Source organism: Chiloscyllium plagiosum, unplaced genomic scaffold, assembly GCF_037043375.1.
Source record: "Chiloscyllium plagiosum isolate Xiang-an unplaced genomic scaffold, Cpla_swu_hap1 HiC_scaffold_20, whole genome shotgun sequence".
Lineage (NCBI taxonomy): Eukaryota > Metazoa > Chordata > Chondrichthyes > Orectolobiformes > Hemiscylliidae > Chiloscyllium > Chiloscyllium plagiosum.
In genome coordinates this window covers 30,533,267-30,556,523 of record NW_028270158.1, presented here as the reverse complement: position 1 = coordinate 30,556,523, position 23,257 = coordinate 30,533,267, and the positions used below count along the sequence as shown (strand labels likewise).

Here is a 23,257-nt window from a genome sequence, read left to right as displayed (position 1 = left end):
CCGGCACCTCACCTGTGACCATCGATGATACAAATATCTCAGTAAGAGGCCCAGCAATCACTTCTCTAGCTTCCCACAGAATTCTAGGGTACACCTGATCAGGTCCTGGGGATTTATCCACTTTTAATCGTTTCAAGACATCAAGCACTTCCTCCTCTGAAATCTGGATATTTTGCAAGATGTCACCACCTATTTCCCTATAGTCTATATCTTCCATATCCTTTTCCACAGTAAATACTGATGCAAAATATTCATTTAGTATCTCTCCCATTTTCTGTGTCTCCACACAAAGGCTGCCTTGCTGATCTTTGAGGGGCCCTATTCTCTCCCTAGTTACCCTTTTGTCCTTAATATATTTGTAAAAACCCTTTGGATTCTCCTCACCTGCCCTGTCTTATTTCCCAAGATTAGGTAAATTTTTGCACCTTCTGTAGTAAGTACATCCATATACTGAATCAGAAAATTGTCTTGTACACACTTAATTCCTCTCCTTCTAAACCTTTAACACTATGGCAGTCCCCAGTCGATGTTTGGAAAGTTAAAATCCCCTACAATGACTACCCTATTATTCTTACAGATAGCTAAGATCTCCTTACAAGTTTGTTTCTCAATTTCCCTCTGACTATTGGGGGGTCTATAATACAATCCCAATAAGGTGATCATCCCTTTGTTATTTCTCAGTTCCACCAAAATAACATCCCTGGATGTATTTCCGGGAATATCCTCCCTCAGCACAGCAGTAATGCTATCCCTTATCAAAAATGCCACTCCCCTTCCTCTCTTGCCTCCCTTTCTATCCTTCCTGTAGCATTTGTATCCTGGAACATTCAGCTGCCAGTCCTGCCCATCCCTATCCATGTTTCCGTAATTGCTATGATATCCCAGTCCCATGTTCCTAACCATGCCCTGAGTTCATCTGCCTTCCCTGTTAGGCCCTTTGCATTGAAATAAATGCAGTTTAATTTATTAGTCCTACCTTGTCCCCGTCTGCCCTGACTGTTTGACTCACTTCTGTTCTCAGCTGTACCCGTCTCAGATTGATCCCTATTGTTAAAGTTCACTTGAGAATGAAACTTTTAAAAAAAAAGTTCTGATTTAAAATGAAAGAACCTTAAACTAATATGGTCACTCTAAAAGATGAGAGACTTAAACAATCCAGGTCTTTTTCAATATATCATTTCAGATGCATAACACTGTCAACTTTTGCTATAAATTCGGTATCTTACTGTCTTATACTCAACAACCACCTGAAGGAGGTGGAGCAGCACATTGAAAACTGGTGCTTCCAAATAAACCTGGACTATAACTTGCTGCTGTATGATTTTTAACTTTGAAAGATACAAGTAGCAGACAGCTAAAAATCAGAGTTAAAAATCACACAACACCAGGTTATAGTCCAACAGGTTTAACTGGAAGCACACTATTGCTTCCAATTAAACCTGTTGGACTATAACCTGGTGTTGTGTGATTGTTAACTTTGTATACCCCAGTCCAACACCGGCATCTCCGAATCATGGCTAAAAATCAGAGCTTCCTGTTAGATAACCCAATTTCTCTCATTAGAAAAGGAATAGTCCAAGTTTCCAAGAAAAGAATAGGATACATGAATATAATGAAATTGTCAGTAATTTAAAGAACTTCATCACCTCCAAAGATATTTCATACCAGACTAATTTTAGAAATAGTTAAATGATGGAGCTTCATGTGGAAGGTTATGCCGTTAACACTAGTCTAAGTGCTGAGGTGCAGGATTGTTTGAATACACAAATACCAAATTATACTGGATGAAGGGAAGGCTGAACAGAAAACTCCTGGAATCTGGAGAGCGTACCAAATCGCTCTTGCAGTACACAGACTTGCCTCTTTCAAAGTACAAAACATGCAAAGTATGTATCCCAAATAAGGTTTACCATTTCACCTTAATATTTTTGAAAGGTCATCTGCAAAATTATGTACCGTTTTCAAAAGGCAGAATTTATTCTAGAGCTCAAATTGTATTCAATCAAAAATACAACCAGGAATTGTAGACCAATTATTTGAAGCTGTATAAAGGGACAAGGCTACACATCACCAAACAGCAATGTTCACTTTCCTACACAGCCAGCATCACATTGAACTATTGAAATAACGAAGACTTCATGTTACATCGCCTTCAAACAACTTTTATAAAAGGTTGTGAATAAAGTTCTTCCTCTACACACAACCCTTGCTGCACAAGATTCACAGATGTAAACAAACATGTTTTAAGCTTCATTCAGAAAAAAAATTGGAGTGCTCTGGCCGTAAGACTGATAATCTTCACTTCATGAGGGTTCAATGCACAAGAAAAGCAGCTACAAACCTCATTTTGAAGGATACAGAATTTTTGATATTCAAAGCAGGGTTGGCACCACACTAACAGAATCTTCTACTGTTTCACGGCTATATAAATACTAAGAGGCAGGTAAAACAATTCCCAGGCACAATTTTTGAAAGATGACAGCTCAGTGGACATTCACACAATGGACAATACTAAATATCTGATCACCTGAATTCTTCTGAATCAAGTTGCTGTCTTTCCCTCCTTGGGATACAACCCATCTTCCCTTTCTTCCTCCCAAAACCTCTGAACTATACCCTCTTGAGCTGAGCTCCTATTACTTAAATTGAATTCATGAGCAGTGCCTGTCCTAATTAGTTTTGGAATATTGAACTGAATAGGTTTACGTAGCTACCATAGATCAGTTATACGAGACACTGTATATTTTCAAATTCGATGGACAGAAGTATTTGTCTCGAAGCTGAAGAGACACACACTATGTTTTGTACTCCCTCCCACCAACCACCCTTCACCCCGCCCTATCACTGCATTGCAGACACTTGCTTTTTGTATTTCAGATTACAAACTTTGAAGATCAGTGCTGGAATGAATGCCATAAATCTCTGCATGTATACATTTGCTGCACAAACATTCAACTATGCCAGCTAGCTAACGGTCACGATATCTTGGAAACTGAAAGCTCCACGGGAATAAACACCATGAGAATTGAGTGGATGACTCAAGCTCAAAAAAGGCTTTTTAAAAAAATTGTGCATAAATAAATTCTTGGTAATTTCCGAAAACTGAATTTCACAGCAATGAAGAATTTTCAAAATAAATCTAAAGGTCACCTGTCAATCAATTCTTTAAATATTAAAATAGAACAGACAGTTGCAGGGTGAAAAAGTATAGATTCAGCACAACTTACTAGGAAAAAGAGATCAATTATTAACTACAAGCAATGCAGTTAAACAGGGAAAAGCCAAGATAATGCAGTGAGAAAGTGCTGTCTAATTTCTTAGTTAAGCTTTATACTATTTTCTAAATTCAAACACTTGACATTTGATATGGCATTATCACATCACAGAAACATCTCTAATACCATTCAACGGAATGATTTGTGCATACTGCAAGATGCCACCCAAATTTATCAACATGGTTTCAGAAACCACTGTCCTGATTAAAATCAGATGCTAAAACCAAAGAACAGCACCCTACTTTCGGACATAATACAGAGGAAACTTGATGATCCGAAAATTGGATTATCCAAAGGAGATCGCGGTGCCGATAGAAACGTTATATCAAAGGCGTGTTTCCAGCAGTGATCGAGTCTTTTGTTTACAGTGATTAAACAGGGACCGTCTACAAATGACTGACCTCGCGCCCTCTCTCTCCCCACACATTCCCCGGAGTTCATCAGAGGGGTGTACTCTAACTTCACCCCACTTCCCAGGAATGGTCTCTCCAACATTGTCCTGTGCAAGGCAAAAATGGAACCTGTCAAAGTGTGTGCGCACTCTCTATTTGGAGACTTATCCCACAAAGGCGGCAGCAGCAGCAGCAGCAGTCTTGTTGTTGATGTGAAGTCTGGGTGCCCCAGAGAGGGGCCAGGGGCTTGCCCGCATTGTGCTGGGGGGCAGGCAGGGTTGGACAGGGGTTTTTTTTGGGGGGGGGGGGGGGGGGGGAGAGAGAGAGAGAGAGAGAGCAGGGGGGTGGTGTTGGACCTGGTTTTTGGGACGGGGTCCCACACGCTGTGTGCTGCAGCAGTCTCCTGAATAGGGAGCAAACTTTAAAACTCCGAGCCCCAGAGGAAAGACATTTAATCGATTTTCCGAATAATCGATCATCCGAACGAAATAGTGCCCACCCATCACGTTCGGATAAATCGAGTTTCCACTGTATTCTAGTTGCATTCTTGAAAAGTGCAACTTCAAGCAAAACATTAAGCAAATTGGATTTTTCAAAAACTAATGTGAAAGGTTCTGTAGGACCACTCCCATAGGGAAAAATAAAACATTAACCATTATATCCTGCAAGTTTAAGTACTTGACACTTAAAACTCACTACATACCTAAACTTTTAAAACATTCTTTTAAGAAATATGCTAACTGTTCAAATTACCTCCCGCACCTCACATCAGCTGCTTACCACTTTGTGTTCCCTGATCCTCCCATTCACTGCCTCTCATGCTCCAAGTACAGCCCCTGCCCCAACTTGTCACTGCCCTCTTCTCATCTCTTCAATTAGAGCTTTGGAAATATGCGGCAAGATGCAGGAAGAAACTAAGAATGACATCAACTTTGAGTTGCAGGGTTAAAGAGGCAAGCTCGAAGTTGGTGGGGTGGCAATTAGGCAGGTGAGATGGTGGGAGGGGTCAGGGAGCAACAGCAGCCATTCCAAAAAGGCACTGCTCAAGACACACCCTTGAAATAAAATAAAACATGAAGTGTCCTCCACTCAAAATTTCTCTTGTTGAAATGTAACTTCATTATATCTTGAAATATCCTTTAAATTAGCGAGTTGTGAGAAGTGTTTTAGCTCAGGTTGAGGTTCTGTTTGTAGGTTTGATCGCTGAGCTGGAAGGTTCGTTTTCAGACATTTCATCACCATACTAGGTAAAAAAGGAAACCTAAATACATAAATAGAAAGCGGGCCACACCACCAGTGCTTCATCCGGAGGCTAACATCTGAAAATGAACCTTCCAGCTCAGCTATCAAACCTACATCCATATCCCTTAAATGTAAGGTACTGCAGCTCTCAATTTGCCAGTGCATCTTCACTAGCTCAGTCTTCTTGGATGCTCTTAAGTTTTAATCTGCTAGCCTTGGAGCCATTTTTTCTCTCCCTCAAAATAAATGTAAAATTCAACCATGTTATGGTCATTGCTACCTCGGGGTACCTTCACTACCAGTTATGAATTAGTTACCCACTCTCTGGTTGGCTGTGGAACATGAAGTTTAAGAAGCTATCACAAATACATACAAATGAACCAATCTAGGCTATCTTAGCACATCTAATTTTTCTAGCTTACATATAGATAAACTTGCTGTGATTAATCACTATACTTTTCTGACAAGCTCCACTACCTTTTCCTTCATGTTCCATGCTACCATACGGTTGTGGTTTGGAAGCTTGTACGACTCACAGAACCTAACTTCTTACCTTTATTATTTTTCTCTCTACCCAAACTATTTCCAATCATTATTTCCTGAATTAAGACTATTCTCTGCAGTGCTAATACCATTAACATAGCCATCCATAACTTTTCTTAGCTCCCCCCCTTACTATCTGTCACATATTATTCAATGTTCAAGTCCCAATCTACGTCATCTTGACAGCATGTCACTGTAATGACCACTAAAACAAAATTTATTTCTAAGTGCACTATCTATTCCTCTCTTTTGTTTCAAATGTTACGTGCATTCAGGTAGAGTATTTAGTTTTGTCATTATTCATGGTTGTAACATCTGCTCTTATTTGTGATTTCAATTTTGTAAATTATTACTTCATGGTATGTTTATCATTTCTGGTATCAATACCTACTCTCTTCCCTTTGATTTACCAAACTTCTTCAGTTCTAAAGAGTCATAATGGACTCAAAACATTAACGGTTTCTCTCTCCACAGATAGTTCCAAACCTGCAGACTTTCTCCAGTATCTTGGTTTGCACTATGCCATCTTAAGTGCCTTAAATAATTAAGTAATGATTATTAAATCAATTACTGTCTCCTCACCACCATTTACTCTAATTTAAACCTTAGAATCTAATAAGTGTTACCCAATTAAAATGAAAATAAATAATGAAATCAATAGTGTTGTAGAGTACTTCCCCTGTTCGAATCTCTTAAATAAGCCGAGTAATTACAGACAACTGACAAAATCTTATGCTCTTAAGTACAAGATTACACCTTTCTATGGAAGGATTCACAATATCTTTCAAAGGAATATGGTGGAACAAAAGGATGAAGAAACAGTGTTGATTTCCCAAAATGCTGTTTGTTTTCTTTTAGAATTCTTTTGATTCTGCCACCTCGGAATAAGTATTTATAAAAACTGAGTACATCCTAGGGGCCTAACTATATCACCTCCACATCTTGAGCAGCCAGCCCATCACCTCAATCAAATAATTGAATCAGGAAAAGCTTCAACTAAATTTGCATTCTGTACAGTTGTTGGCAATTGATTCCCAAAGTCTTCAAGTAGCTTCTCATTAGAGCAAGAAAGGAAAATGAAAATATCATGTCTGATGAAAATATTTTGGTTATGGATTGAGTTTAGAGAGCTACAGCACTCGGCTTCTGTTTCCATTTTTTTGAACTGCTGAACCTCTTTTGGTCGTCGATTTTTAAAGGCTTAGTGCCACCAAATCCTGTAGGATAATGTTTGAAAGAACACTCACCAGGTAACCAATTATTAGTTCACTCATGATCAGCTAAATCAATATTGTGGCTCATTTGGTCAAGTAAGTGATCAGAGTTTAGTCTGTTTGATTTAAGGACTTGTGGCACAATGATAGTGTCACTAGCTCTGGACTAAGAGGCCCAGGTTCAAGTCCCATCTCCTTAAGAGATTATTACAGCTCTGAACAGCTAAGATGATATCTGCCCAATATTCTCTCTTACATGAGAACTAATGACTTTAAGGTTGGTTAAATTAGAAAGGGTAGCTTTGACAATGAATTCAGAGTGCATTAGATCGTTTTCTACAGCAGTATGTCACTGAGCCAACCAGGGAGCAGGCTACCTTGAATCTGGTAAAGGATAATGAGGCAGATTTAATAAAGGCGGCATTTGCTAACATGGACAACTGTAAGCAACTATGCATGAGGAATCATTCAGGAATGCACAGTTGCAAACACTGGCATCATGTAGACTTTCACATGTGACATCACACACAAATACATTACTGCACATGCACAGGAAAGAACATGTGATATTGAACCAGGCTTCAGCGGTGGGGACGAGGGTCTTAATCGAAATACTGGTTTCAGTGAGAAGGAAAGAATCTAGAAGCTGGGGCTGACAAGGAGCCTGGGTGCAGGGATGTCACAGTAAAGTGAGAGCAACACAGGAGATCATGCTTCTGAGATATAGTACAAAAATGGTCACTAAAAAAGTGTGGATTTTACAGTCATGCAACCATCTCTTTTTTTTCCCAGTTGCTGCTAACAATTAAATCCTTTAAGGCCAAGCAGAGAGGTTCTTTCTTTTGTTGCATTTTCAAAGCACATCGCAAAGAATTAGTAACACACAAAACTTAGCTACTAAAGCGATCAGGTTTCAAATGCCTTCAAATAATCACCAAAATAAGAATTTTAGTGTAGTGTATAAAGCTTCATTGTTACCCATTTCCATATTCACTATTGTTCAAATCAGGTATATTCACCGGAAACTTATTTCTCTGCTACAGCTAACGCTCTCTCTCTACACGCTTCTTGCTGTGCACTTCCCCCAGTTCCTTTAAAAAATAACTCAAACCTCAACTACTCAAAGTTGAAATGATTTGAAACGGTCTAATTAGCAGCTGTTACAGATTTCCCCAGAGCACTATCTTAGCTGCCTCTAGAGGCGAAATTCAGTTACATTTCAAGTCATCGCACACTCCTTTGCTAAACACTATTAAGAACATACGCTTTTGAAACAAAAAAAATCTAGAAGTGCCCATTCTATAACTAACCTGAGCAGGAGCCGCAATTTGGGATGGCAGGAGTGGGGTGCCTAAATAGGAAAGCAGTTTGAAAGGTTTTGATGGAAGTCTTTTCCAAATTTTGTTTCTTCCCACTCTGCAAGCTTCATTAGAAAATGGAGGAAAAATGTGGTGTCATTTTACTGCTACAAAAGAGCACTGTTTGCCAACTCCTCCTGTAATAGGGGCCCAAGGCAAAGCTGGGTTAACTTGAGATTCTAGTAACTTCCTATGCAGTTTGACTAAATCAAAGGCAGATGGAAGAACTTTAGCCAATCAGAATCTAAGCAATACAGCAACACAAATCTAAAGCTGTGAACAACCACAGTAACATGCAAACATATTTTCAGCATGCAAGCCTGTCGCCAGAGAAGGTTCTTCCCTGTTCTCTTCTACAGTTTTTACTGTGCATTTCCTATGCTTGCTATGTCCCAAGATGAAGTCAGTTATGGAATGTTGAAGGCCAATCCAAGGTAAGTCTGGCTTTCAGACAAAATTTTGTTGCATTACTGAAAATTCTGCAGTTGATACAAGGTGGAAAGTGAATAGGAAAAGTAACTACATCTATGCCACACAAACCTACCATTATTCAAAGTTTGAGAAGATTTGTAGCTTGGGTGCTCGTTGTTGTGGCTCTGTTCGCCGAGCTGGGAATTTGTGTTGCAGACGTTTCGTCCCTGTCTCGGTGACATCCTCAGTGCTTAGGAGCCTCCTGTGAAGCGCTTCTGTGATCTTTCCTCCGGCATTTGTAGTGGTTTTAATCTGCCGCTTCCAGTTGTCAGTTCCAGCTGTCCGCTGCAGTGGTCGGTATATTGGGTCCAGGTCGATGTGTTTGTTGGTAGAATCTGTGGATGAGTGCCATGCCTCTAGGAATTCCCTGGCTGTTCTCTGTTTGGCTTGTCCTATAATAGTAGTGTTGTCCCAGTCAAACTCATGTTGCTTGTCATCTGCGTGTGGGGCTACTAAGGATAGTTGGTCGTGTCGTTTCGATGACACAACTAACTATCCTTAGTAGCCACACACGCAGATGACAAGCAACAGGAGTTCGACTGGGACAACACTACTATTATAGGACAAGCCAAACAGAGAACAGCCAGGGAATTCCCAGAGGCATGGCACTCATCCACAGATTCAGTCAATAAGGACATCGACCTGGACCCAATATACCGACCACTGCAGCGGACAGCTGGAACGGACAACCGGAAGCGGCAGATTCAAACCACTACAAATGCCGGAGGAAAGATCACAGAAGCGCTTCACAGGAGGCTCCCAAGCACTGAGGATGTCACCTAGACAGAGGACAAAACGTCTGCAACACAAATTCCCAGCTTGGCGAACAGAACCCTACCCTTATCTCAATGGCAAGCAGTACAAATCAAGCTGCATTTTGCTCAACACAACAGCATGAATCAGCAAGTTCTTTAATAACATGATTTATTTTAGCCAATATACATTTTCCCTGATTTTTAAAAATTCAACTGACAATCAAGTTCTCCTCAAGCCTTTCACTCTCAATTTACTACTTTTTCTGAAGTACAGTCATATTTGTAAGAAAAATGCAACAAATAATTTGCCCACAGCAAAGTCTCACAAATATCAAAGTAACTATCAGGAAATAAAAAGATGGTGGCGCTGGCACAGTAGGTAGTGTTCAGGTTTGTCAGAGCCAGTCTATTCCAGGCCAGCAGCATTTTCTTCTCTACGTACTTTTCATTGTCGTCTCTTTCTCTTCTTTCCTCATCTTCAAGGCTGGAGCAGTGTTGGTCAGGCAGTGGCTGCAACATCAACAGCGCAGATTGGGAATCTTGGCGGTAGTGCATGAACTCTTGGTGGTGGTGGAGCTGTACTTTTGGTGGCAGCAATGCCCAGAGTAGTGACTCCTGGCGGTGTCAGGTGGCAGCAGAGGTAGGGTCGCCTGGGTCATCAGCACTGTTGCAGTTTCCAGATCAGGTCTCTTGAGGACTGGAACATCTTGCAGAGACCTTGCTGAAGCCCTGGAACCATGCTTGAGACCAATATGAACAGAAGATGAAGTAATTTTAAAAATTCTTTTTGTAGTTCAAATACTACCGGATTTTGGCGACAAAATACTCTTCACTGCATCTTCATAATATATGTGACAATAAAATCAAACTTTCAGCAATAGCGTAAATGGTCAAGTCAGAGATCAAGAGAGCCTATGTAAAATCACAACTAAAGTAAGACAGTCACTGCAGCACTCCCTCAGAATTACACTGAAGCACCAGCCTAAATTCATCTCATCTGCCTGCAGTGGGTTTGAAACCACAAACTTGAATAGAATAGCAATTTACTGTCACTTATATTTTTGAAAATACAATGAGATGTGTACAAGTCACCACAATTCAGTGCCATTTAACTACAAATTGTAAAAAGAAATAACACAATGTTAGGACAAAGTTCACCTTTTATTTCCTGCACAGCTCCTGAGATTCTGAAGCATCTACATGCCATCGCCGCAGTAGCCCAAGCGAGGATTTCAAGGCCAAATTCGCCATGCTGCCACTGCAGATACCAATGCCACTGCATCGCCATCAGAGCAAAGAGGTACAAACCAGACTGTCGTCCTGTTCCCACCCACATCAGTTGAAACAAAACGCTCAAACACAATATAGTTTTACCTCCTTCGTCTTTATTCCGGGCCCTGGAGGGAGAGAGGACGATCGCCCATGTGCACAGAGACATGAGTTCTTGGTCTTCTCTTGAACAGCAGATTCTTAATAAATTAAAGTCACTTACAGGGAGGAATATCTAGATAAGGCAATATACATATTGATTGGGTAACCATTACAATCGAGTGTCAATAGTAAAGATTAAGCCACCTGCTGTTACACAATGAATGTTCTTAACCTTGTTAAATGGCTTCACATAATGAATACTTTTCACCTTGTTAACTGACTTTACATACTGAATGCCTCTTCATCTTGTGAAATGGCTTTCACATAATGAATGCTTTTCCACCTTGTTAATCCAATACCCTTGCCTCCAGCACCTCATTGTTTAATGCACTGTTTCACAAAAGTCAAAACTTAACTCTTTTCCTACCTGCTCATACCCTATTACACATTCTCAAAACTACCACGTTACCAACCCTGAAACTGTCACAACCTGTCACCACTTCCATCGCTGCCTGAAGCCATCACAATGCTGCCACAGCCACGAGGAATGAACCAGAACCACTATGTCATCACCACTAGAGCCATCACTTAAATTGCAACACCACCACCAGGAGAACAGACCAGAGCCAATGATGAAACCTTCGCTAAAGCCATGGCCACTAACAGCCACAAGGATTGCACATCAGCATCCACCCCACCGCAAGCCATCGCAACTGCCTCCACCATAGCCACAGAAAAGGTAAACTTTGATACAAGAGAGAAACGGAAGAAAAGAAAAAAAAAAGCTAACACATAGGCAAGTACCATTAAGTCAAAGATAATACCAAGGAATCATTTAACTACTGAGGCCACTACTATAACTTGTAATGGCATATATTTAATTCTATCAATAGCAGAGCTTTGGCATCAATAGCATATCTGAGTAAATGTCAAACCCTGTCCAGAATAACTAAGTAGAGGGTATAAGCAGTGTCACTACAGGAATGGAGGGCCATATACGGGACAATTGCCCAAACATCTTGCAGAATACCTCCATTCAATCCACAAATTTGACGTCAAGACTTGCCATTTTAACTCCGCCTCTCTCTCACACTGACATCTCCGTCCTATGCCTTAGTAAGTATTACTGCAGAACAATTTAATGCAAGCTCAAGGAACAGCACCACGGCTTTTTCGACTGAAGAGGGAGTTAGACAGTTTCAGACTTGTCTTCTCTGTTCCTCTCTGCATGCATCAATTTTAGTCTTTGTTTTTCCAATGACAGAAGCGGCAAAACTGTCCAGCTATCCTATCAAACTCCTTGACAACTTCAAAAATCTCCATTGAAGTACACCTCAGTCTTGTTTCCTACACAGCACTGAATCCCAACATGTTCAGCCTTTCCTGATAATATTAATTCAGTTTTGTTACGGTATCAATTTTGAAAATCATTATACTTTTCCTGAGTGCATTGGATAGCCACATCGAAAATTCTGAGAAATTATTCTCAACCACCACCATAATTTCTGCAAGAATCTTTCCTCCCCCATGTGAGTGGCTAGACTTGACCCTAGGTTCCAGAAGATAAATGTTCAATAGCTGATTTGCTGTCAACCAATTTGCATGTCCTTAACCCTTGTAATAAAAATCACCTTAGTTTACATTTTGACTGAACATTTGTGCCATTCTGATCTTGACTCACTCCATTTCAAAGTCGGCACATGCTAGTTCTCTGCATACATTAATGTCTTTCTTTTAAAATCATTGAACATAAAGTTAAGCAATAATTGTTCACTTAATTTTTTTTTAGTCAACCAGGTCAAAGATGTTACTAAACACCTCTGAAACCCATGGGACTTGAACCCAAGGTGCCTGACTCAGATACTGTGACACTACCGCTGCGCCATAAGAGCCCTCTATGTTTGCTATTTCCTACTCCTTCCCACTGTTTTCTAAAGAAAAAGTGAGGGCTGCAGATGCTGGAGATCAGAGCTGTAAATGTGTTGCTGGAAAAGCACAGGTCAGGCAGCATCCAAGGAACAGGAGACTCGACATTTCGGGCATAAGCCCTTCTTCACTGTTTTCTAAACCCAACCAGGAGAAAGGGAAAGCCAACTATTGAGTCTCACCAAGTACTTGTACTTTTTAAATAGTACTTTTAACTCCATGTTTATGGTAGTAGTTCTGTTCAGTTATTAATAACTAACTAGCATTAGAGGGGAGAAATATAGATAAATTGAGCATTTTCCAAGATTAACTACTCAGCTGGAGCTCTGAATATCATTGAAATATACAAGGGCTCTTTCCTATTATCAACAGACGTCAGTACTGCAGTAATTTTGAATATAGGTTCGATAAAACAGAAACAAAAAGTTAATTTTTTTGAAAATAGAGGAGAGGTGGCAGCAATCCGAGTGGAGCACCACCACATTCCATTTAGCACATGTCAGAAACAGATGTCGGTCACTAATATTAGGGAAACTCTGCATAGCAATGAAAGCTGCTGACAGAAAAAAGTACGAAAATTTGCACTTTTTCTCAGAATTAGACACATACAGTCTTCAAATGTTGTGTACTTTTTCCTTTTGACTTCCTATTCAGACACTATCTGTCCCACTCGGAGGGCAGGATGTTACAAATACCCATTACTATTACCTAGCTACAGTCATGCCCTCAGTCTGGCTGCAATTAGAATTGCAAGATTTAGAGTCATAGAGTCAACCCGGCCATGCCGACCAGAGATCCCAACCTAATCTAGTCCCATTTGCCAGCACTTGGCCCAAATCCCTCCAAACCCTTCCTATTCAGATATCCATCAAGATGCCTTTTAAATGTTGCAATTGTACCAGCCTCCACCACTTCCTCTGGCAGCTCATTCCATACACGCAGCACCCTCTGCGTGAAAACATTGCCCCTTAGGTCTCTTTTGGATCTTTTCCCTCCCACCCTAGACCTGTGCCCTCTAGTTCTGGACTACCCAGCCCAGAGAAAAGACTGTCTATTTATTCTATCCAGGCCCCTCTTGATTATATAAACCTCGATAAAGTCACCCCTGAGCATCTGATACTCCAGGGAATACAGCCCCAGCCCATTCAGCCTCTCCCTTTAGCTCAAAATCTCCAACCCTGGCAAGTTCCTCACAAATCTTTTCCGAACCCTTTCAAGTTTCACAACATCCTTTGGATAGGAAGGAGAACTTCTGATAGGAAGAAAATTTCTAACAACTGTTCTCTAATTCTTGAGGATGCTGAATAGGAAGGAATAATTGCTCTTGTAGTATGATCTTTCACAGAGCTTCTAAAAATGTCAATGGCTCCAATAGCCTAAACAGAACCAAATATGAAAACTGCAATAAAGAAGGAGGAAAGAAACTTGTGTCCTCTTTCAGTAGATGTCACAGAAATCTTTGGAAAATTATGCAGAAATGGATAAAACAGTGAAATTTAAACTGAAATATGTAGCACATGGCCAGATTATAAAGTCAGGCTTTCCAAACTAGTACAAGCCCCAACAAAACTGGAATCAATGAAAAACTGTCCATTGGTTACAGTCATACGTAGCATAAAGGAACATTCTTTTGGCCACTGAAAATGAATCACGCCAACCAAAAGACATCACAGGTATTCCTCAAAGCAGTGACCAAGGTCAAAACATCTTCAGCTGCTTCATCACTGACAACTTTGTCAATCCCCTTTAGCATCTTCTATACTTCAATTAGATCTCCTCTCATTCTTCTAAACTTCAGAGAACATCGGCCTGAACTGTTCATTCTCAAGAAAAGACCTCACCCTCTGGAATCAATTTGGTGAATGTCTGAACTACCTTCAATACAATGACATCCCTTCGCCAATAAGGGGATCAAACTTGTACACAATACTCCAGTTGCGGTTTCACCAATGCCCTGTAAAGTTGCAGCAATACTTCCCCAACTATTATACTCTACTACTTTAGCAATAAAAGGTCAAAATTCTATTTGCCTTTTTTTTTGAGAAGATTTGTAGCTCAGGTTGAGGTTCTGGATGTAGGTTTGCTCGCTGAGCTGGAAGGTTCATTTTCAAACAGTTTGTCACCATACTAGGTAACATCTTCAGTGAGCCTCCGGACAAAGCACTGCTAGTGTTTCCTGCTTTCTATTTATATGTTTGGGGTTTCTTTGGGTTGGTGATGTCCTTTCCTGTGGCGACAACATTCCAAACCTCCAAACTCTACCAGCTAAAAAGTAGAAGGAGCAACACATATTTGGGAATACCACCACCTGCAAATTCCCCTCTAAGTCAATACTAACTCAGAACTATGATAATAAAATATTGCTGATAGTGTTTACATCTTGCATATCTATACCCCATTCTCAAGGGTAATTTGGGATGGGTAATAAATACTGGCCAAATCTGTGACACAAATTTCATTAATTAAAAAATCATGGTTGACTTAAGATCCATTAGCTGAAATTTCACAAGTCTTTATTATTAGTTTTCTAATAAAAAAACCTAACTTTGCAACACAAGAACAGTAGGTCATTAAATCCTATGAGCCTGTTCTGTCAATTAAATACGTTCACATGCGAACTACAACCAACCTCCATATGGCCACCTTTGTCTCATGCCACTTAAAACCTCTGGACAGTAAGAACAATCCATTACTGATTGTTTATTTTTGATCCAGTACTAATTCTAATTTAGAGAAAAAATTCCAAACTTCTACAATTTGAATTTAGAATATTCATCTCATTCCTGCAAGGGTTGATTCTAATTTATTGACCAAAATCACTAGTCCTCAATTCACGAACTAATTGGAGAATAATTTCTATCTGCTGCCCTTAATATGTTGAAAACTTTGAGCAAGCCACTTCTTAGCATTCTAAAATTCCAGGGAATACAAGTGAAATTTGTTCAATTTCTCCTTTGAGTGCAAGCATCATGCTGGTAAACCTGCACTGCACTTGCTTCAAGAAGGGCAACATATCTCTTGTAAAGTGTTTTGGCCATAAACAGTTTAAGTGTTCCAGACATGGTCTCCCAAGACACTGAAAGGCTCAAAGTTTTACATGCTTGTGTTCTAGTTCTTTCGATACGAAGTCAGCTTTTTTGACCATGAACTTTATTACTGCAGGAATTGCATTTCATTGGTTGCAAGGTAGTTTGAAACCTCCTTGATGAGAAAAACATTTCAATGCAAATCTTTCTCTTACTCGTTTTAACACACACACACAGTTCCATCAGCGATACTCTGCTGCTTCTCCTGCCATCCTAAACATTGATAGCTTCTCTAACATCTTCAATGAAAAAGGTTTCACAAGGGAAAGCAAGCTCTTCAAAATACTTGGCAGAGCAGACAGCAAAGATGCACAAGAAACATTATTTGGTATTAGCCTGCTTTGCACAATACTCTTGGATTTTCTGGAGGGGGAGGCAGGAACCATGGGAAAAAAAAGGTTCTCAAAACAGACAATAGCTATTGGAATACCATTCAAAATCCATAATTATAAATTGTGTGCTGAGATAATTGTTTTTTAGCAGCAGCTGGAGAAGACTAGGGACAAATCAGCTAAGTATCTCTTCTTTTTCACTTTGTGATAAGGGGACTAGCAGGGATGGCAGTGCAGGGAGAGCAATGTTCCTCCTGCATGATGTATGAGGTGAGGGACGCCATCAGTGTCCCATCCAAGTACATCTGCAGGAAGTGCACCCAACTCTCGCTCCTCCAAAACCGTGTTAGGGAACTGAAGCGGGAGCTGGATGAACTTTGGATCATTCGGGAGGCAGAGGTTGTGACAGATAAGAGTTACAGGGAAGTAGTTATTCCTAGGCATGAAGAAAGCTGGGTGACTATTCGAAGGGGGAAAATACAGTCAGTGGAGGGATCCCCTGTGGTTGTTCCCCTGAAAAACATGCATACTGTTTTGGATACTGTTGAGGGGGACGACTTAGCAGGGGTATGCAGTGGGGTCCAAGTCTCTGGCCTGTCCCTGTTACACAGAAGGCAAGGAGGGAAAGGAGGAGAGTGTTAGTCATTGGGGACTCAATAGTTAAAGGCTCAGATAGAAGTCTTGTTGGGAACGGTTGGTGTGTTGCCTCCTAAGTGCCAGGGTCAGTGATGTCTCGGATTGTATCTTTGGGGTCCTGAGGGGAGAGGGTGACAAGCCTCAAGTAGTGGTCCATATAGGTACCAACATAGATAGAAAGAGGGATAGGGTGTAAGGGAGGATTTCAGGGAGCGAGGGTGGAAGCTGAGTTATCTCTGGTTTGTTACCCATGCCACATGATAGCGAGGCAAGGAATAGGGAGAGATATCAGCTGAATACGTGGCTGCAAGGATGGCGCAGGAGGGAGGGTTTCAGGTAAAAGCAAATTACTGCAGATGCTGGAATCTGAAACCAAAAGAAAAAATGCTGGAAAATCTCAGCAGGTCTAGCAGCATCTGTAAGGAGAGAAAAGAATTGACGTTTCAAGTCTAACTGACCCTTTGTCAAAGTTCCTATTTGCAGCGGAGGTGAAGGAGCGGAGAGAAAGGGATAGAGTCCTTACAGGACGTAGGGTGAGAAGAGCTGTAGTTCAGATAGCTGTGGGGGTCAGTGGGCTTGTAATGGATATTCGTGGATAGACTATTGCCGGAAATGGAGATAGAAAGGTCAAGGAAAGGAAGCCAAGTGTCGGAGATGGACCAAGTGAATGTGATGAAGGGATGGAAACTGGAAGAGAAGTTTATGAATATTTCCGAGTCAGGACAAGAGCATGAAGCCGCACCGAAATAGTCACTGATGTACCGATAAAGCAGTTGTGGGAGGAGACCCAGGTAGGCCTGAAACAAGAAATGTTCCACATACCCCATGAAAAGGAAGGCATAGCTAGGACCCATGCAGGTACCCATTGCTACATCTTTGATTTGGAGAAAATGGGATGAGTTGAAGGAGTTGTTGTTCAGACAGAACAAGTTCAGTCAGACGGAGGAGAGTGCTGGTGGATGGAGTTGTTCGGGCCTCTTTTTGAGAAAGAAGCGAAGAGCTTTCAAGCCGTCTTGGTGTAGGATGGAGGTGTAAAGAGATTGCACATCCATGGTAAATAGGTAGTGGTTAGGGCCTGCGAATTGAAAGCTGTCAATGTGTCGCAGGGCATCAGGGGAATCCCAGATGTAGGTGGGAGTGAACCAGAGGAGTAAGGATGTAGTCAAGGTAGGAGGAAATAAGTTCATAAGTTCAGTGGGGCAGGAGTATGCTGACACAATGGGCCTGCGGGACAGTCCTTCTTGTGGATTTTGGGGCGTAGGTAGAAATGGCTGTCCGGGGTTGGGAGACTATGAAGTTGGAAGCTGTGGGACAGGAATGTGCTGGCAGACAGCAAACTAGTGTGTCTACTTCAATGCCAGAAGTATCCAAAATAAGGTTAGTGAGCTTGCAGCATGGATAGGTACCTGAGACTTCGATGCTGTAGCCATTTCAGAGACATGGATACAGCAGGGTGAGGAATGGATGTTGCAGGTTCCAGGGTTTAGATCTTTCATTGAGAACAGGCAAGGTGGTAAAAGAAGGGGAGGTGTGGCCTTGTTAGTCAAGGATAGTATAACCATGGCTGAGAGAACTTTTGATGAGGACTCATCTACTGAGGTATTGTGGGCTGAGGTTAGAAACAGAAGAGGAGAGGTCACACTGCTTGGTGTTTTTTTTTATAGGACTCCATAGAGTTCCAGGGAGGTGGAAGAGAGGATTGGCAAAATTATTCTGGATAGGAGTGAAAAGAACAGGGTGGTCATTATGGGGGACTTTAACTTCCTTGATTGGAAATGCTACAACTCTAGTATGTCAGATGGATCAGTTTTTGTTCAATGTGTACAGGAGGGTTTCCTGACACAGTATGTCGAAGGGCCGACAAGAGGGGAGGCACCCCTGGTTCTGGTGCTTGGTAATGAACCAGGCCACGTGTTTCATTTAGTTGTAGGTGAGCACTTTGGAGAGAGTGACCATAATTCAGTTAAGTTTAGTTTAGCAATGGAAAGAGATAGGTACATGCCACAAGACAAGAGCTATCAGTAGGGCAAGAGCAATTATAATGCGATTAGGCAAGAATTTGGATGCATAGAATGGGGTAGCAAAATGCAGGGGATGCAGACAAAGGAAATGTGGGGCTGGTTTAAGGAACATATATTGAGTGTCCTTGACAGCTATGTCCCTGTCAGGCAGGCAGGAAGTGATAAGGTAAGGGAACCATGATTTACCACAGAAATTGCATCTCTTACTACGAAGGAGGAGACAGCTTACATGTTGATGAGGCAAGATGGTTCAGATGAGATGATGGAGAGTTACAGATCAGCTAGGAAGGATTTAAAGAGTGCGAAGAGGAAGAGAGGACACAAGCAATCTTTAGCAAATAGAATAAAGGAGAACCCTAATGCTTTCTATAGGTATGTGAGGAATAAAAAGGATAATTAGGGTAGGAATAGGGTCATTCAAAGACAGAAGTGGGAAGTTGAGTGTGGACCCTATGGAGATCGGAGGGGTGCTAAACGAACATTTCTCATCGGTTTTCACTCAGGAAAAGGAGAATATTGTACAGGAGAAGAATGAGGTATGAGATATTAGACTAGAAAGGATCGTGGTTAGTTACGAACAGATGTTATCAATTCTAGAAGGAGTGAAAGTAGATAACTCACTTGGGCCAGATGGGACTTATCAGATGATTCTCTGGGAAGCTAGGGAGGAGATAGCAGAGCCTTTGGCTTTGATATTTGACTCGTCATTGTCTACAGGTTTAGTACCAGAGGACTGGAGGATTGCAAATGCTGTGCCCTTGTTCAAGAAGGGCAGTAGAGATGACACAGGTAATTATAGACCAGTGAGCCTTCTGTTGTAGGAAAGGTTTTGGAAAGGATTATGAGAGATAAGATTTATAATCATCTAGCAAGCAACAATTTGATTTCAGATAGTCAACATGGTTTCGTCAAGGGCAGGTCATGTCTCACAAACCTCACTAAGTTTTTTGAGAAGGTGACCAAGCATGTAGATGAGGGTAGGGCAGTTGATGTGGTATACATGGACTTCAGTAAAGCCTTTGATAAGGTTCCACATGGTAGGCTGTTGGAGAAAATGTAGAGGCATGGAATTGAGGGTGATTTAGTAGTTTGGATTAGAAACTGGCTTTCTGAAAGAAGGCAGCAAGTGGTGGTTGATGGAAAATATTTAGCCTGGAGTCCGTTTACTAGTGGTGTGCCACAAGGATCTGTTTTGGGACCACTGCTGTTTGTCATTTTTACCCAGGCATAGGTGGATGGATTAATAAACTTGCAGATGACACTAAAGTCAGTGGATAGTGGACAGTGTGGAAGAATGTTACAGGTTGCAGGGGGACTTGGGTAAACTGCAGAATTGAGCTGAGAGGTGGCAAATGGAGTTCAATGCAGCTAAATGTGAGGTGACGCACTTTGGGAAGAATAATAGGAAGGCAGAATACTGGGCCAATGGAAAGATTCTTCGTAGTGTGGATGTGCAGAGGGATCTTGGAATCCATGTACATAGATTCCTGAAAGTTGCCATCCAGGTTGATAGTGCTGTTAAGGCGGCATACGGTGTGTTAGGTTTCATTTGTAGAGGGATTGAGTTCCAGAGCTGCAATATCACGCTGCAACTATACAAAACGCTAGTGCGGCCACACTTGGAATATTGTATACAGTTCTGGTCGCCATATATCGGGAAGGATATGGAAGCATTAGAAAAGGTGCAGAGGAGATTTACGAGGATGTTGCCTGGTCGGGGGGGAGGTTTTATGAGGAAAAGCTGAGAGACTTGGGTCTGTTTTCATTGGAAAGGCAGCAGCTAACAGGGGATTTGATAGAGATATACAAGATGATCAGAGGATTAGATAGGGTAGATAGTGAAAGTCTTTTTCCAAGGATGATGACGTCAGTTTGTATGAGGGGGCATAAGTACAAATTGAGGGGTGATAGATTTAAGACAGACATCAGATGCAGGTTCTTTACACAGAGTGGTACGGGTGTGGGATGCCCTACCTGCTAATGTAGTCAACTCAGCCACATTAGGGAGATTTAAACAATCTTTAGATAAGCACATGGATGATGATGGGTAGTGTAGGGGGACGAGCTGAGAATAGTTCACAGGTTGACACAAAACCGAGGGCCGAAGGGCCTGTTCTGCACTGGATTGTTCTATGTTCTATAATGACCGTTAACAAAAGTATGACGACTGTATTGGCAGTTTCTTTTTGGGAGGATTACATTCACAATATCGAGGGACAGCAACTTATCACAGCACAGTGCAAATGCTTCTCTGAAACTTTTTGGGAAATTAAAAAATTCCCAATCCTTAGCCCAGATGGATTGTAGGCTCAACTAAACTCAGGCAGCCCAACAGACAGGAAATCAAACATGGGAATTCAGAGGTCCTCAGGACTCAATATCTCAGTTTGTTACACAAAGCTATTGTGAACAGTCAGCTCATTTACACTTCAACCAGATTAATGATTAGAAACCACAAAAGTTTTCGGGATGGAATTTGATAGAACTTCATTCAGGTGGTCAATGAGAAAGTGGTTTTAAAAATCAACCTGCAATTTCAATGGGAACCTTCTATGTCCAGACCAAGTCAGTGAAAACTACACACAGACTTATTTTAATGAGGGCTATGATATCAGACAAAAGTACTGCAGCAAACACTGAGCCAACATGATGTAGTGACTAAATTTTCAACCAATACTAAAGTCAGTTGCTCAATTAACAAGTGAAAGACTAAAATTCTTGAATGTTTTGGATTATTGACTAAATTCACCCACCTACCAAAATAGAAGGACATACTCACTAAATCAAATGCATACACCAATTTGGATATAGCACATTTCTGAATTGAAAGTGAGATAAAATAATTTGCCTACATAAAGCCAATATCATGCATTATGACATAATGACAACACTGAACATCACATTCCAATTAATGTGCACATTATATTTACAGGGAGCAATGAAGCACTCACTCTGCTCCCTGCCATCCAGACCCATCAAGGTTGTTTCTTAAAAATCGTATTTTTCTTTCTATATACTCTGAAAATGAATTATTCATGCACAATGGCTCTAGCTCAATTTATTCAATGTCCGGATCCCTGTGGGCAAAGAAACTCCAGCTTCAAGGTAAACATGACAAATAAGGGGCCCAGGTTTGAACATATCAAAGGCATATTTAAACCAGGATAACTGATTGATCCAAAATGGTTGGAACAAGCTGTCAGGTACCGAGTGAGGGTAAAAATGATTAAAGTATAGTCGAATATCAAAATGGGAAATCTGAATAAACAAGTTGAGAAGATTTGTAGCTCAGGTTGAGGTTCTGGGTGTAGGTTTGCTCATTCAGCTGTAAGGTTCCTTTTCAGACGTTTCGTTACCATACTAGGTAACATTTCAGTGAGCCTCTGGATGAAGCACTGCTGGTGTTTCCTGCTTTCTATTTGTATGTTTTTTCTAGTTATATGTTCTTTCTAGTTATATGTACCCAAGGAAACCCAAAACATACAGATAGAAAGCAGGAAAGAGCAGCAGGGCTTCAGCCGGAGGCTCACTGATGTTCACTAGTATTGTGAAGAAACATCTGAAAATGAACCTTCCAGCTCAGTGAGCGAAGCCTACATCCAGAATCAGAGTAAAGGTGCTCAAGTCATGAATTTAAACTTTTTAAAATTTACTTGTGGGATATGGTGTGGCTGTTTGGCCAGCATGTGCCTTGAGATGGTGATGGGTGGTGAGTTACTTTCCTGAGCTGCTGCAGTTCACATGTTGTACATTGATCCACAATGCTGTTCAAGCAGCAATTCTAGGATTTTGACCCAGTGACAGTGAAGGACCAACAATATATTTCCAAGTCAAGGCGGTGAATGGTTGGAAGGGAAACTTGCATGTTGTGGTGCTCCCACATACTGGCTACCCTTTTCATTTTAGACGGGAGTTGTGGAGGATTTCGGAAGGTGCTATCTAAGGATCTTTGGTAAACTTCTAAAAGGTGGGGGGGGGGGGGGGGGGGGGGGGGGGGGGGAGAGAAAGAAACACTTGTGGATGTGGTGCCAATCAAGCAGGCTATTTGCTCCTTGATAGTGTCAAGCAGTTTCAACAATATTCAAGAAGCATCTATCAAGGCACGTGCAAGAATTGGGAGTAAAAGAGATTACCACAACTATTCTTCTAATCACTGTCTATATGAGTCACCTTTGAAACTTTTGAACCATACCGTCCTCCTTTAGTTTTCCCCCACCGATGTTTAGCTGGTAATGGAGTTGCTAGAAACTTAATTCCATCCTTCCTTAACCTCTAGTCAGAGAACATCTATAGTGGCTACTGTTCAGATTTCTGCATCACCACATCAAGTGTTCTCCAAAAATTTATCCATGGTCCCTTTTTGTTTCTCACCTATCGCACGGTGATACCTGCTGCGAACATACTGGGTTCCATACTAATGGAAATAACAGTCAACTCTGACTCACTATTACTTCTCTCAATTCCTTCACTGTGTTTGATTGGTCATTATGATTTTGATATCCAACAATGAATGAACAATATTTTCTCCAACTAAAGATTGAAATGGTTTAAATAAATGGTCCTTGGCTCACAATTACCTCTCCCACCCTTGTCAACTATGTTAAGTGACAGACAACATAGATGTTGTGTTTGAGC

At 41.1% G+C, this 23,257-nt stretch overlaps 1 protein-coding gene and 1 long non-coding RNA gene across 11 annotated transcripts in view; one reads left to right on the top strand and one right to left on the bottom strand.

Annotated features, from left to right (window-relative positions):
• tnrc6a (trinucleotide repeat containing adaptor 6A) overlaps positions 1-23,257 on the bottom strand; it is a 172,456-nt gene that overhangs the window by 104,764 nt on the left and 44,435 nt on the right. The gene's annotated exons all lie outside the window — the stretch shown is intronic.
• The window catches only part of LOC148146590 (uncharacterized), a 30,530-nt gene continuing 15,622 nt past the window's right edge, over positions 8,350-23,257 (top strand). The window contains exons 1-2 of the long non-coding RNA XR_015760563.1: positions 8,350-8,458; positions 10,427-10,550. This is a non-coding gene — a long non-coding RNA (uncharacterized LOC148146590). The remainder of the gene's footprint in view (positions 8,459-10,426; positions 10,551-23,257) is intronic.